The sequence below is a fragment of the Pleurodeles waltl genome, chromosome 3_1 (genome assembly GCF_031143425.1).
Source record: "Pleurodeles waltl isolate 20211129_DDA chromosome 3_1, aPleWal1.hap1.20221129, whole genome shotgun sequence".
Lineage (NCBI taxonomy): Eukaryota > Metazoa > Chordata > Amphibia > Caudata > Salamandridae > Pleurodeles > Pleurodeles waltl.
Window position 1 is genome coordinate 238,672,143 of NC_090440.1, and position 13,552 is coordinate 238,685,694.

A 13,552-nucleotide genomic window follows, 5' to 3' on the forward strand; every position below is an offset into this window, starting at 1 on the left:
ATTTTATTCTCCAGTATTGGATCTTTCACAGATTCACATGCTTGAATCAGAATAACAAGCAAGAAAGTAAAAGAAGAACAATATCTTTGTAACATACATTTAGCGGTTGGGTGAAAAAAGTAAAAGAGGCTCACTTTATTGAAACAGATGTCTTAACACTGCCTGTCCCACAGCCACATCAGCCTTATGATTCTCATCCAGGCAATAATGCTTTGTAAATGTGTGTCTGCTGGACGACGTTACTGCTTGGCAGATATGCTAGATAGGTACTGCAGCGATAAGAGCTGTAGCTGTGGAAACAGCTCTGGTTGAATGGGCTTTGACTTTGTCCTGCAATGGTTTTCCAGCTTGTGAGTGACAAAGTTGTACAGTTGATTCAATCCATCTGGCGATGGTCTGTTTGGTTATTGGAAGACCTTTTCTGATACCACGATATGCTAGAAATAGTTGGTCTATTTTTCAGGTCTGATGGGTCCTGTGTAAGTAAAACTTTAGGCATCACTTGACGTCTAGAGAATGCAGAGATTTTTCTGCAACTGTGTGAGGATATGGAAAGAATGTTCATAGAGCCACTGGTTTGTTCAGGTGAAAGTCTGACGGCACCCTCAAAATAAACTTAGGGTTGGTTTGAAGTATAACACTGTCTGATGTGAACTGAAGAAAAGGTTCCTTGGTGGTGAAGATGTGAATGTCACTTACTCTTTTGAAAGGGCCACCAGAAGTGTCATTTTCCGAGTCAAGTACTGCAATTCTGCCCTGTGAAAGTGCTCAAATGGTGTTTTCATGTGCTATCCCAATACTACATTAAGGTAGCACAACTGTGGAGTCTTTCATACAGGAGTAAAAACTCTGAAGAGGCCTTTGAGAAATTACTTCTACACACCAAAGGCAGAAGCGTTTTCACTTGAGTTTATAAGTTCTATTTGTTGTGTCCGCTCTTGCTTTGTCAAGTATTTCCCTGCAGTCTGACGGAATGTCTATTGTGGATAACTAATTGAACTCAGGAGCCAGGCCGATAAGTGTAGTGAAGTTGAGTCTGGATGCCAGACATGGCCCTGGTTCATGGTCAACAATGCTGGTGTTGGCTTGAGTTGGACATGGAGTTATTCCGAGAGGAGCAGGAGCTCCATGAGCCAGAATTGTCTGGGCCACTTGGGGGCTAGGAGGAGAAGTTGGCAAGGCTTATTCTTCAATTTGTTGAGCATCCTTTGAATCAATGGGATTGGGGGAATAGCGCAAGCATAGATTCCTGACAATCTCATCAAAAGCTTTTTCCACCCACAATCCCTTTTGGGGATGTCAACTCGCAATGAATAGGCATTTCTTGTTCTCCTTTGTAGCGAATATGTCTGAGTTCGGCTTGCCCCACCAGTGGAAGTCTGTCCATAACTTGTTGGTCTAGCTCCCTCTCGTAGTACAGAATGCTGGTCCTGCTTTGCGAGTCTGCATGGAGGTTGGACACTCATGGTATATGTTCTGCTTTGAGCGATATTTGATGCTTAAGAGCCCAGGTCCAGATGCCCTGCATCTGACAAGATAGCTCTGGTGAGTGTTTTCCTCCTTGTTTGTTGAGATAAAACATACTGGTGGTATTGTCAGTGCGTATGAGGACCGATGATTGTACTATCTTAGGGAGAAACGCCTTCAGTGTCAACGCAATAGCTTTGAGCTCCAGTTTATTGTTGTGAAGTTTTATTTCTCTCCATTGCTCCAGCAATGTGGGACTCTTCTTCATGTGTGCGGACTGTGCCTTACTGTGCCTGCTGCCAGTGGGTTGCTTGTGGGGGCTCCAACTGCTTTTGCTGGCTCTCCTATCTTCTGAGGGTCGAGTCTCAAGGACCTTGCTGGTCCTCCCCAACTCTGCAAAACATCCAACGGCTCCTCTTGCATTTGCTTGTTGGTGGCCCTCCTGACCACTGACCCATCTGCAATCCGGTGACTGTCGAGGGGCACCTCATAGGTGACTTTAGGGACTCAGCTCACAGCTGGACTTCACCCTTCACTGTCAACCTGGATCTTCAGCTACAGAGGGGGGGGCATCAGCTCCTGCCCAACTTGGACACTTCTGCGTGGACTGGACTCTTCTTTTGCAGGTCCTCTTCACCCAGAATCCACCCTAGTGTTCCACTGGTCTGTTCCTGCCACTGCAGTCTCCAACGCGACGTCTCCATGTTAGCCTATGGGAAAACCAAATAATTTACCTCTCTGCACCTGACCGCTGGGGATCTTCTAGGTACTTACCTTTTGCGGTTCCAGCTCTTCCCTAGTGCTTGTCTTACTACTTACTCCATACACTCATTTCTTTTAGTATATGGTTTGGCCCCCCTATAGGGCCCTTGATAATTTATGTTTTTCCTAATTACTTACCTGTGTATATCTGGTGTGTTGATACCTCCAAAAGGAGGTATACCAATGTTAGTCTAGTTTGGTGTGCCTATAATAAAGTACCTGTCTTTTTTCAATACTGTGTGGTTCTTCTCATGTGTTATAGGTTACTGTGTGACTACTGTGGTATTGCAAGTGCTTCACATGCCTTCTAGAAAAGCCTTGGCTGCTCACCCCAGCTACCCTAGAGAGCCCTGACTGTCTAGAACTGTAACACGAACTAATAGGGGTTTGCTTGGACCCAGTATATGGTGTAACACCATAGGTGTCCACCACACACTGGGCCAGCTTCCTACACAATGCAACCTCCAATCCGGGTTGTTAGAGTGGGGGATAGTCAGTAAAAACATGTGGTCATTGCTTTCTGTCTGCATCTCTGGCACTGGCAATTTTCCTCTGGTGGAGTGCTTCTATGCAGCCGCTGGTGGTTGTTTATATTGCTACTTTTGTGAATATTAGGGACAGTAATGTGTCTGGCCGACTGATACTGTTGCCTGTAGGGTTGGTAACCGCCTCTAAAGGAATCGGCCCCTCTGCCTCTAGCTCCTCGAGTGTCCCAAGGGATCTTGCTTTATCTGTGTCAGCCTTAGTGGATTGTAGGGCATCATCCAGGTGTTTGCCAAATAATGATTCACCTTCAAATGTCATGTCCAGTACCTTACTCTGGATCTCTGGGTAGAAGGAGGTGGATTTTAACCTTCCTTGTCTGCAGACAACAGCTGCACCCGCAAGTTGTCTGAACCCAGTAGTCGTGACATTGATGGCACTGTCAATTATCTCTGCAGATAGCCTTTCCCTCTTCCTGGAGAATCTTTTGAGCTTCCAACTTGGCATCCTCTGGCAGCAAGTCTATTAAGTGGACATATCTGACCACATCTGGTGGTCATAACGGCCCAATATAGCCAGTGATTTTGCCGCTCTTACTTTTGTGGCTGAGAGGGTGGAGAATATCTTGCCAATATTATCAAGCCGATGCCCATCCCTGTCAGGAGGAGAGAAAATTGATGTGGAGGGGTTTTTAGAGGGACGTTGTGCTGCTTATGATACCACAGAGTCTGGTTTCAGCTGCTCCCGAATAAGACAAGTTGGAGAGTCATGGAGAGCTTTGCATTTCTAATCTAATCGTGGGATGATTGGACACCGTAGCCAGGTTCTTCACGGCTTTAAGACCTTCTTACCAAATAAAATCTATAATTGGGATAGCGCTCACCGATTTCTTGGCCAGCTCTTCAAAATCATATAGAAAACAGTCTGTACCTTTGGTAAGCAGTGAAAGTTCAAATTGCTTGGCTGCTCTCTCCATTAAAATTATGAAAGTTGCCAATGTCCTCTGGCAGAAAATCTGCTGGTGCCATCACTGGTGGTGAAGAGATAGTCGTCCCACTTGTTTGGTTCTAAGGTAGCATCTCATATTTCTCCCTCTTCTCTTCGTCAGTAGACTGAGCATTGTCAGCAGGGGAGTGAGCTAAAGTATTTGCCAACTCTGGTAAAGGGGCGACAGGTATCTCAAATACTCTTGATGGCGATGGTGTAGGGGTTTGCAACAACTGTATAGGTCATGGTGGTTGTTTCATAGGAGTCGCAGGTGCAGATGGTGGACATCTGCGATAGTAGACTTGGAGCATACTTTGTAAATTTATAACCAGTGATGAGGTGAAAGAGATTGCTCCTGTTGGTCTCCGTCAATTGGCGTTTCAGTATCCTCATTGTGATAATCTTCGTCGATAACAGCAGTGACGAGGAGATTACCATAGGAGATGCTGCTGTAGTAAAGGTCGACGTGACCATCATTGTTGTTACTGTAGATGTGTTAGTCGACGAGCATGTCGGTGACGGTGTCTTCGTTGACGAGGGTACATTTGTGGAGCCTAATGGGTTTTTCTTGGCTTTTGATGTTGAAGGCACAGACTGTGAAGCACGTTTTGGAAGTGCTTCTTTCAGGGAAGGAGTATTTGGCTCAGAGCGGACCTTTTCTGAGGCAAGTTTTTCTTTCTTGGCAGAGGAAGGAATGTCCTCATGCCTCTTTTAATGCCCATAAGTGGTATTTTGGGATTTTTAAATGACCCTTGCAGGTGTTTTTTTTAAGGGAAGATGAAGTCTGTTAAGACTTATGACTATCCTCCTCATATATTTGACACTCTGGTTTTTAGCTTCAGTAGCCACAGCAAAAGCCTACCTTCCCTGTCTTTCAGAGTCTTTCAAGGTGCAACACATTTTACAGTCTCTCACCTTATGCTCTGGATGAGAGCAATATATGCATTCTTTATGTGTGTCATCCGAATAGAGTCTCTTGTTCCAACACGTATCAAATGCCCTGAAAAGTCCTTTCTTGGTGAGTTGGGACATAGGCCCTCATTCTGACCTTGGCGGGCGGCGGAGGCCGCCCGCAAAGTCCCGCCGTCAGGTTACCGTTCCGCGGTCGAAAGACCGCGGCGGTAATTCTGACTTTCCCGCTGGGCTGGCGGGCGGTCGCCTTCAGACCGCCAGCCAGCCCAGCGGGAAAGAGGCTTCCACGATGAAGCCGGCTCGGAATCGAGCCGGCGGAGTGGAAGCTGTGCGACGGGTGCAGTTGCACCCGTCGCGTATTTCACTGTCTGCGCAGCAGACAGTGAAATACATGTAGGGGCCCTCTTACGGGGGCCCCTGCAATGCCCATGCCAGTGGCATGGGCACTGCAGGGGCCCCCAGGGGCCCCGCGACCCCCCCTACCGCCATCCGGATCTCGGCGGTCCGACCGCCGGGATCTGGATGGCGGTAGGGGGGGTCGGAATCCCCGCGGCGGTGCAGCAAGCTGCGCCCCCGCGGAGGATTCAATGGGGCCGTGGTACACTGGCGGGACCCCGCCAGTGGTGCCGGTCCGACCGCGGCTTTACCGCCGCGGTCGGAATCCCCATTGGAGCACCGCCGGCCTGTCGGCGGTGCTCCCGCGGTCCTCCGCCCTGGCGGTCAAAGACCGCCAGGGTCAGAATGAGGGCCATAGTGTCCAGTCAGAATCCGCAGGTAGTAGAAGGAATGATGATGTCTGGAAATAGATTATTTGAAAAAGATGACAGAAGCAAGTAATTTGAGCAGAGCTCAAGGAGACTCCCATCACATGACACCCGGTAGAAAATCTGAAGGAATCAGCCTCTATTGGGAGTATTCTAGAGGGTGTTGTAGCCTGATTGGCTAAGGTTTGTAGTTTGGCCCATTTTTAAAAGGACATATTGTGAGGTGTGGGTGTGTGATCGGGCTACAGAGAACACTGACGCGGATTTTACAAACCCTTGATAGGGATTTACGTGATTTATTTAAGTTATAGGAGTGGTGGAACAATTAATGTCTTTTGGTAGTTCTTCTTTTCCCTCCTCTTGCTTCTCTTCCTGCGTTTTCTTTGGGCCGCTACGTTCTTTAATGTTTTCCTTTTTGTTTTTCTTTTTCAGGTGGTGAACTGCCGGTGTCCTCCTCTTGGGATCGTGATTTCCTCGGGAGAACAGAAAAGGATAAAGCAGGTAAGTGGGACGATATTTTCTTCACTCCTAATTGTGGGGATTTTGTGCGGGGAGGGGAGAAGATGTGAGGGGAAGAGGAAGTGACGGGTGGTGTTTTAATTTTTACTAAGGAGGCTAGGAGGTTGCTCTGAACTCTCTTCTAGGTTAAAGGTCAGGTGGTAGGGTGCCCTGGGAGTTTCCCCAGTCCTTGTCCCCCTTTCTTCCACCCCTCTCTTCTCTCCCCTCTCTGCCTCCCCTTCTCTCCCCCTTATTGAGATTGCCCTTGAAGAGGGCACGTACCTTGTGCAGCCACGACCCTCCTGGGCCGTGGCAGGCTGTCTCGTCTCCTCCCGGTCGTGCAGATCCGGCCATCTCCTTGTGTTCGGGGTCTGTCCTCGTCTTCTGCTCCTCTTGCGCTCCAGGTCCGTGGCGTTTCCTCCGCTCCGATTCCTCCTTCTCCTTCCTCCCACCGATCGCGGCGTCTCCTTCATTTAAAATGCCGGCAACCCGGAAGTCCGGGGCCGATTGCCGTCTCCGCCCCCACGCGTCTCCTTGACGACGTGGGCGGAAGTCGGGGAAGGCTTCGGATGAACGCCAATGTTCCGACTCTGTAGGCGAGGCGAGCGACGCCCACCTACACACCCCTTCCCATGAACGGGACTGGTAGAGTACCGAGGAGTCCGGGCAGCGGGAGAGAAAGTCAGCGGGACATTGACGTGTCCCAGGAATGTGACGGACCTGAAAGGTAAAGGGTTGCAATTCAAGGAACCAGCGCAACACTCGGGAATTGGTATCCTTATGGGAAGACAACCATGTCAAAGGTGCATGATCAGTGTAAAGGATGAAAGGACGACCCAGGAGATAGTATTGTAAACACTCTATTGCCCACTTTATGGCTAGGCATTCCTTCTCGATGGTAGGATAGTTTGTTTCCCTAGGCAACAATTTCTTACTGATATATACGATTGGGTGATCATGTCCCTGATCGTCCGGCTGTGCCAATACGGCCCCCAACCCGACATTGGAAGCGTCGGCATAAAGATGGAAAGGCCTGGAAAAATCGGGACATCGTAACACGGGTTCGGTAGAGAGCGCTTCCTTGAGCCAGTGAAATCCCTGTAGTTGAGAGGGGGAAAAAGGAGGAAGGGTATTTGGGTATTGCTTCTTTAATAGGTCAGTAAGGGGGGCCGTAATGGTCGAGTACTGTGGTATGAACCGTCTTTAGTACCCTACCAACCCCAGGAATGAGCGGAGTTCCTTCTTAGTTTTGGGAAGTGGTATCTGTCTGATGGTGGCTACCTTATCTTTTTGTGGACTCAATACTCCTTTACCGATGACATAACCAAGATAGGCAATCTGGGTCTGACCTAGGATACATTTTTTTTGGTTGGCGGTAAGGCCTGCGGCTGCCAGCGCTGAGAATACTTTCCCTAGATGGAGGAGATGGTCGGGCCAGGTAGAGCTAAAAATGACAATGTCATCGAGATAGGCGGCTGTAAAATCATGGAAGGGTCTCAATAGTCGATCCATCAATCGTTGGAACGTAGCCGGGGCACCATGAAGACCGAATGGGAGGACGGTAAATTGGTACAACCCCGAAGGGGAAACGAATGCTGTTTTCTCTTTGTCTGAGGGGGCTAAGGGAATCTGCCAGTACCCCTTCGTCAGGTCAATAGTGGACATAAAACGGGCCTGCCCGATTTTTTCTAAAACTTCTTCCACCCGGGGAATGGGGTAGGTATTGAAAAGTGATACTTCATTAAGTTTCCGAAAATCAATGCAGAAGCGGACCGAACCGTCCGGTTTCGGCACTAAGACTATAGGAGAGCACCATGGGCTGGTGGACGTCTCAATAACCCCAAGAGACAACATTTTGGTTACTTCTTCCTCTATAAGGACTTTTCTCGCTTTGGGGATTCGATAAGGACGTAGGCGTACAATTTTGCCCTCAGGGGTTCGAATATGATGCTGAACCAACAAAGTTTTCCCCGGCAGTTCAGAGAAGAAGCAGGCATGACTGTGGACTAGTTCCATTATTTGCCTTGTCTCCATCTCAGAAAGGGACTCATTGATTCTGGGGAGTTTTTGTGGGACTAGTTGGGAGGTGGGGCATAGTTCTAACCCTAGTGGGTGAGCTGGGGTAATCAGGTACCCCCTTGCAAGTGCATTGTTGCCATTTTCTGGGTCCTCCCATTTCTTTAACAGATTGATGTGATAAATTTGGGTTCGTCTTGGGTGGTCATTTAGTTCTACCAAATAGGTAACCGGGGTGACTGCTTTTATTATCCGATACGGCCCTTGCCATTTGGCTATTAGTTTATGTTCAGAGGTGGGTCGTAGGATTAACACCTTATCGTTGGGTTGTAGTACCCGTAGTTTGGTACCCTGATCGTAGTAAGTTTTTTGATTATCTCGGGCTTCTTCTAAGTGGCGTCTTACATCTTCCCATACTGTCTGCAGATGGGATTTTAATTTGTGAATATAGTCTAAGATGGGTCGCTCCTTGTTATTCTCCTCTTCCCACAATCCCGCCGCCATGTCTAGTAAATTGCGAGGTTGTCTCCCAAATACAAGTTCAAACGGGCTATGCCCGGTAGAGGATTGTTTGTGTGTCCTTATTGCATACAACACTAGGGGAAGTTTTTGATCCCAGTCTTTTCCTGTCTCGCTCACTATTTTCCTTAAAAGGGTTTTGATTGTGCGATTATATCGTTCCACTAAACCATCCGTTTGTGGGTGATATACTGATGTCTTTATCTGGCGAACACCTAAGGACTTACATATCTGTTTCATAAGTCCAGATACGAACGGAGTTCCCTGGTCAGTAAGAAGTTCTTCAGGGAAACCCACTTGGGCAAAGAATGTTATCATGGCTTGTGCAACTGCCTTCGTGGTGATACTGGTAAGTGGAATTGCTTCGGGATACCTGCTTGCATAATCGACCAGGACGAGAATGTGGGTGTGTCCTTTACTGGACGGCAGAAGGGGACCAACTAGGTCCATACCAACTCATTTAAATGGGGTATCGATAATCGGTAATGGTCGTAATGGGGCTCTCCTAATGGCTCCCGGTTCTACCAGTTGACATTTTGGGCATTGGGCACAATATCGTCGGATATGTGCATATACTCCGGGCCAGTAAAACCGTCTCAGCAAATATTCCTCAGTTTTCTCCCGGCCACAATGACCTCCCCCCGGCTGGTTATGGGCTAGGAAGAGTACCTGTGTCCTGTACGATTCGGGAACTACGAGCTGTCTCTTTTCCCCATTGGCGTTGGTGGTTACTCTATACAGCAAGTCTTTGTGTACCAAGAAGTAGGGACCTACCTCTCCAGTAGAGGCTGTTTTGGCATTCTTCCAGGCATTCCCCAGGGTGGGATCTTCGTGCTGACTCATTCTAAAAGATATGGGGGCAGTGTCTATGTGGGCCACTAATCTTTCCTTTTCCTTCCGGACTTGTTCAGTTGTAAATCTATGTTTCTCTGCTCTCTTCTCTTTTCGGGTAAACTTTTTTCTTGTGGGGGAGCTACATATAGAGTCTTCCCAGAAAGGGGCAGTCCCCCACCACTCATCTACCGGATTATTCTTTTGTGTTTGATCTAGGATCTCATGGAACCTCTGATAGTCAGTCCCAATGACGCACTCCTCTATTAAGTTATCCATGAGTCCTACGGGAAGAAGGTCAAGGTGTGTGTTCCATTCTACTTCTACTGTTAAAAGAGGATACTGCACGCGGTCTCCATGAATACAACATATTGTTACCCATTGATCGTCAGTCGTTTGTACAGGGTGGATTATACTACGACGGATTACCGACTGACTACATCTGGAGTCAATCAAGGCCATGACCGGCAAACCATTTCTCCGAAGGGGGTGTTTAAAAGACACATCACTCTTCCCCAGGCATAGGACTCTTCCCCGAGTAACACCTATTTCCATCGGCTCTATACCCTCATGTTTTTTCGGACATCCGCGGGCGATATGACCCCACTCCCCACAACTGAAACACTGGGGTTGTTGCATGGGACTTCTCTCGTGCTCCGTGAGGATCCTGGTTCTTCCATTGTACGTCGGGTAGGGTAATGAGGAGGAGTTATAGGCGGTTTACCCACGGGCCGGATTGATTGATGTTTCACGTCCCCTGACCTGTGATAGGCGCATGCCAGGTCGATGGCTGTCTCGGTGTCTATTTTAGGGTGCTGCGTTATCCAGTTTCGGGTGCTGGACGGTAGGGAATCCAGATATTGTTCTAGGATAATGACTTTGATAACGTCCTCTCGGTCCGTCCCTAGTGGTCCCAGCCATTTTAGTCCCAGGTCCTTCACCCTGTAATAATAGGTCCGTGGGTCTTCGTTGGGTCCCCATTTGACCTTTCGGAACTTTGCCCTTTAATACTCAGTGTCATGTCCCACACGCTCTAAAACACTTTTCTTTATCTCTGAATATGGGGTGGTGCCACCCGGATTGGCAGCCTGATAAGCCGATTGAAGAGTGCCCGTTAGGAGGGGAGCTATATATTGGCCCCACCTTTCTTCAGGCCATTGAGCTGAGGAGGCGACCCTTTCAAAGTTCGTGAAGAAAGAATCGTGATCTTCCCCCTCCTGATACTTTTGCAATACTGAACTAGGCACATTGGGATGCACTTTGCTGGCAGCGATAGTGTCAGTCAGTTTTTTTAAAGCATTCTCATGGACCAGTTGATTACTGGCCATGATAGTTGCTTGGCTTTTTAGAGCGGATTGCAGGGCCTCTCTGTCCTCCTTGGCCTCCCTTTGTTGCGCTTCCCAGACTAATTGGAGGTGGCGTTGACCTTCCGCAAGTTGTTTGATCATGTCCTCGAGACTGGGTTTTACCTCCATTGTACTACGGTCTCTGTATGCCCGTCGGAAACCCAATATCCCACTTCTGACACCACTGTGAGGGGTGGGTGTGTGATCGGGCTACAGAGAACACGGACGCGGATTTTACAAACCCTTGATAGGGATTTACGTGATTTATTTAAGTTATAGGAGTGGTGGAACAATTAATGTCTTTTGGTAGTTCTTCTTTTCCCTCCTCTTGCTTCTCTTCCTGCGTTTTCTTTGGGCCGCTACGGTCTTTAATGTTTTCCTTTTTGTTTTTCTTTTTCAGGTGGCGAACTCCCAGTGTCCTCCTCTTGGGATCGTGATTTCCTCGGGAGAACAGAAAAGGATAAAGCAGGTAAGTGGGACGATATTTTCTTCACTCCTAATTGTGGGGATTTTGTGCGGGGAGGGGAGAAGATGTGAGGGGAAGAGGAAGTGACGGGTGGTGTTTTAATTTTTAGTAAGGAGGCTAGGAGGTTGCTCTGAACTCTCTTCTAGGTTAAAGGTCAGGTGGTAGGGTGCCCTGGGAGTTTCCCCAGTCCTTGTCCCCCTTTCTTTCACCCCTCTCTTCTCTCCCCTTCTCTCCCCCTTATTGAGATTGCCCTTGAAGAGGGCACGTACCTTGTGCAGCCACGACCCTTCTGGGCCGTGGCAGGCTGTCTCGTCTCCTCCCGGTCGTGCAGATCCAGCCGTCTCCTTGTGTTCGGGGTCTGTCCTCGTCTTCTGCTCCTCTTGCGCTCCAGGTCCGTGGCGTTTCCTCCGCTCCAATTCCTCCTTCTCCTTCCTCTTCCTCCCACCGATCGCGGCGTCTCCTTCATTTAAAATGCCGGCAACCGGGAAGTCCGGGGCCGATTGCCGTCTCCGCCCCCACGCGTCTCCTTGACGACGTGGGCGGAAGTCGGGGAAGGCGTTGGATGAACGCCAATGTTCCGACTCTGTAGGCGAGGCGAGCGACGCCCGCCTACACATATATAACCTATAAAACCTCTGGTTCAAATGCCAGCCTATCTATTATAGTGATGCACATTGCTTTATTATACTACCATGGGACTCCCAATTCGACGATGGGGAATGATTCAAGCATGTGAATCTATGAAAGATCGAATATTGGAGAACAGTGAATATTCTTAAATCAATTAATGATTTCTCTGCTATAAAGGAGATGTCTTATGGGGAAGGTCATAATAACATAACAATAGAGAAATTACAATTCTGTCATTAGTCAAGGAATACACAAAAAACTAATTCCACTTCCTCCATCATGAGAAGGTGAAGGCTAAGGCAGGAATAAGTGACCATAATAGCCTAGTATGACAGGGTTTCCAAGGAAAAGATTTAACAATTATAGTTTATTGTTGTGAAGCAAGTGATCCCAGTAGGAGTCATTTACATTTTGTTAAAACAAATGAGAAAAACTCCTCAGTACAGGATATATGATATATGGGAAATAGCACCTGCAAGGATAGATACACATGACACCACACATCCAATAGAGAAGGTTGGGCACAGTACAGGACCTTTTCCAGAGGTGGTTGGATACAAGGGAGTGTCTGTCATATGCAGACAGACAACTTACTTTCATCTGCCCGAATATGCATATGTGTAGCCCCGTAGATAGCAGCCAGGACAATATGTAGAAAATAATATGATTTAGCAGAACTTATCACTGAGCAGGAAGAAAAAGCAATGATGACCATTGAGAGTGATTAAACCTCAGTGCCGGGTCTGGTGGCTCAGTAGGCTAATGCATCCACTGTAAGGGCCTGTGTTGAACTTCATGGTCACAGGTTGAAATCCTGGCAGGTCCGCTAAGCCTCTCATCCTTCTGAGATCGGTAAAATGAGTAACATTGAGTAACAATAAACATCTGTTATTCAGCACCATGCTATCCTTCTGGGTGAATGTACGCTTCATAAATACACGTTATACTATTAAAATACATTATTAGGTGTCAGAGGAGGGGGTGGAGAGGCCATATTATTTCAGGTTCCACTTTGTGACACCTAATAAGGAGCACGAAGAACGTCTGCAGGCCTGATGACTTGTGCTGAACTTGTAGTGACCCAAGGCCTTGAAGAAATAAAGGAAGTCCTGAATCTATGAGTGTAATGCTGTCTTGCTTCGGTTGTAGAACATTTCATAAACTAATATCCAAATTTAGTTAAAAGTCTGTTCTTGATTGGATAAAGGTTTGGAAAGTCCCAATTCCAGGTGATGCCCAATTGGCTGTTATTTATGCAAGATCTATCAAAGGTATAAAAACCCATGTGAATAATAGTACTTTGGGTCAGTCCTCTATAGAGGCTGCCCTCATGCAAATGCGTAACATAAAAGTCCTTGCTGCACTCTTGTACTTGTTTTATTTATTTATTAATAGGCTTCTACAATGATATGATTGAGAGAGAGAGAAAGAGTAGGTCATGGGATCATAAGGCTCCAGGATATCAACATTTTGGAAATTAAAGTGCAACCTGTGATTGCATTATTATAGGCTGCAGGAAGGACAATCTTCCAAGAACACTGCAATCCCTTTGGAACAGGGTGGACCTTTAGCAGAAGCCTTTGCTTGACAGTTAATTTTAGATAGGCAGTGAAACAAAGTTCTGATGGATACAACTACCTGTGGGTTCCTCACCTTATGAATTCGATCCTTGCGCCAGCATCCGACGGAAAGTCTTCTTCCTAGCTGTCTACGTCGACGAGGACGTCATAATGGCATGGCTCCACGTGACTCCATCTGACGTCAACGTGCCAATAAGAGGTCCTCGTCGGCGTACTGACGTCAGTTTTTTCCTTTTTCCGTGCCTTCAACGCCAACGTTTTTTCTTCCTGGCTCGTTGTTAACTGTAACGA

The 13,552-nt window shown here is 47.6% G+C and overlaps 1 protein-coding gene across 1 annotated transcript in view; it reads right to left on the minus strand.

Annotated features, from left to right (window-relative positions):
• The window catches only part of LOC138283986 (myosin-13-like), a 346,976-nt gene that overhangs the window by 45,926 nt on the left and 287,498 nt on the right, over positions 1-13,552 (minus strand). The gene's annotated exons all lie outside the window — the stretch shown is intronic.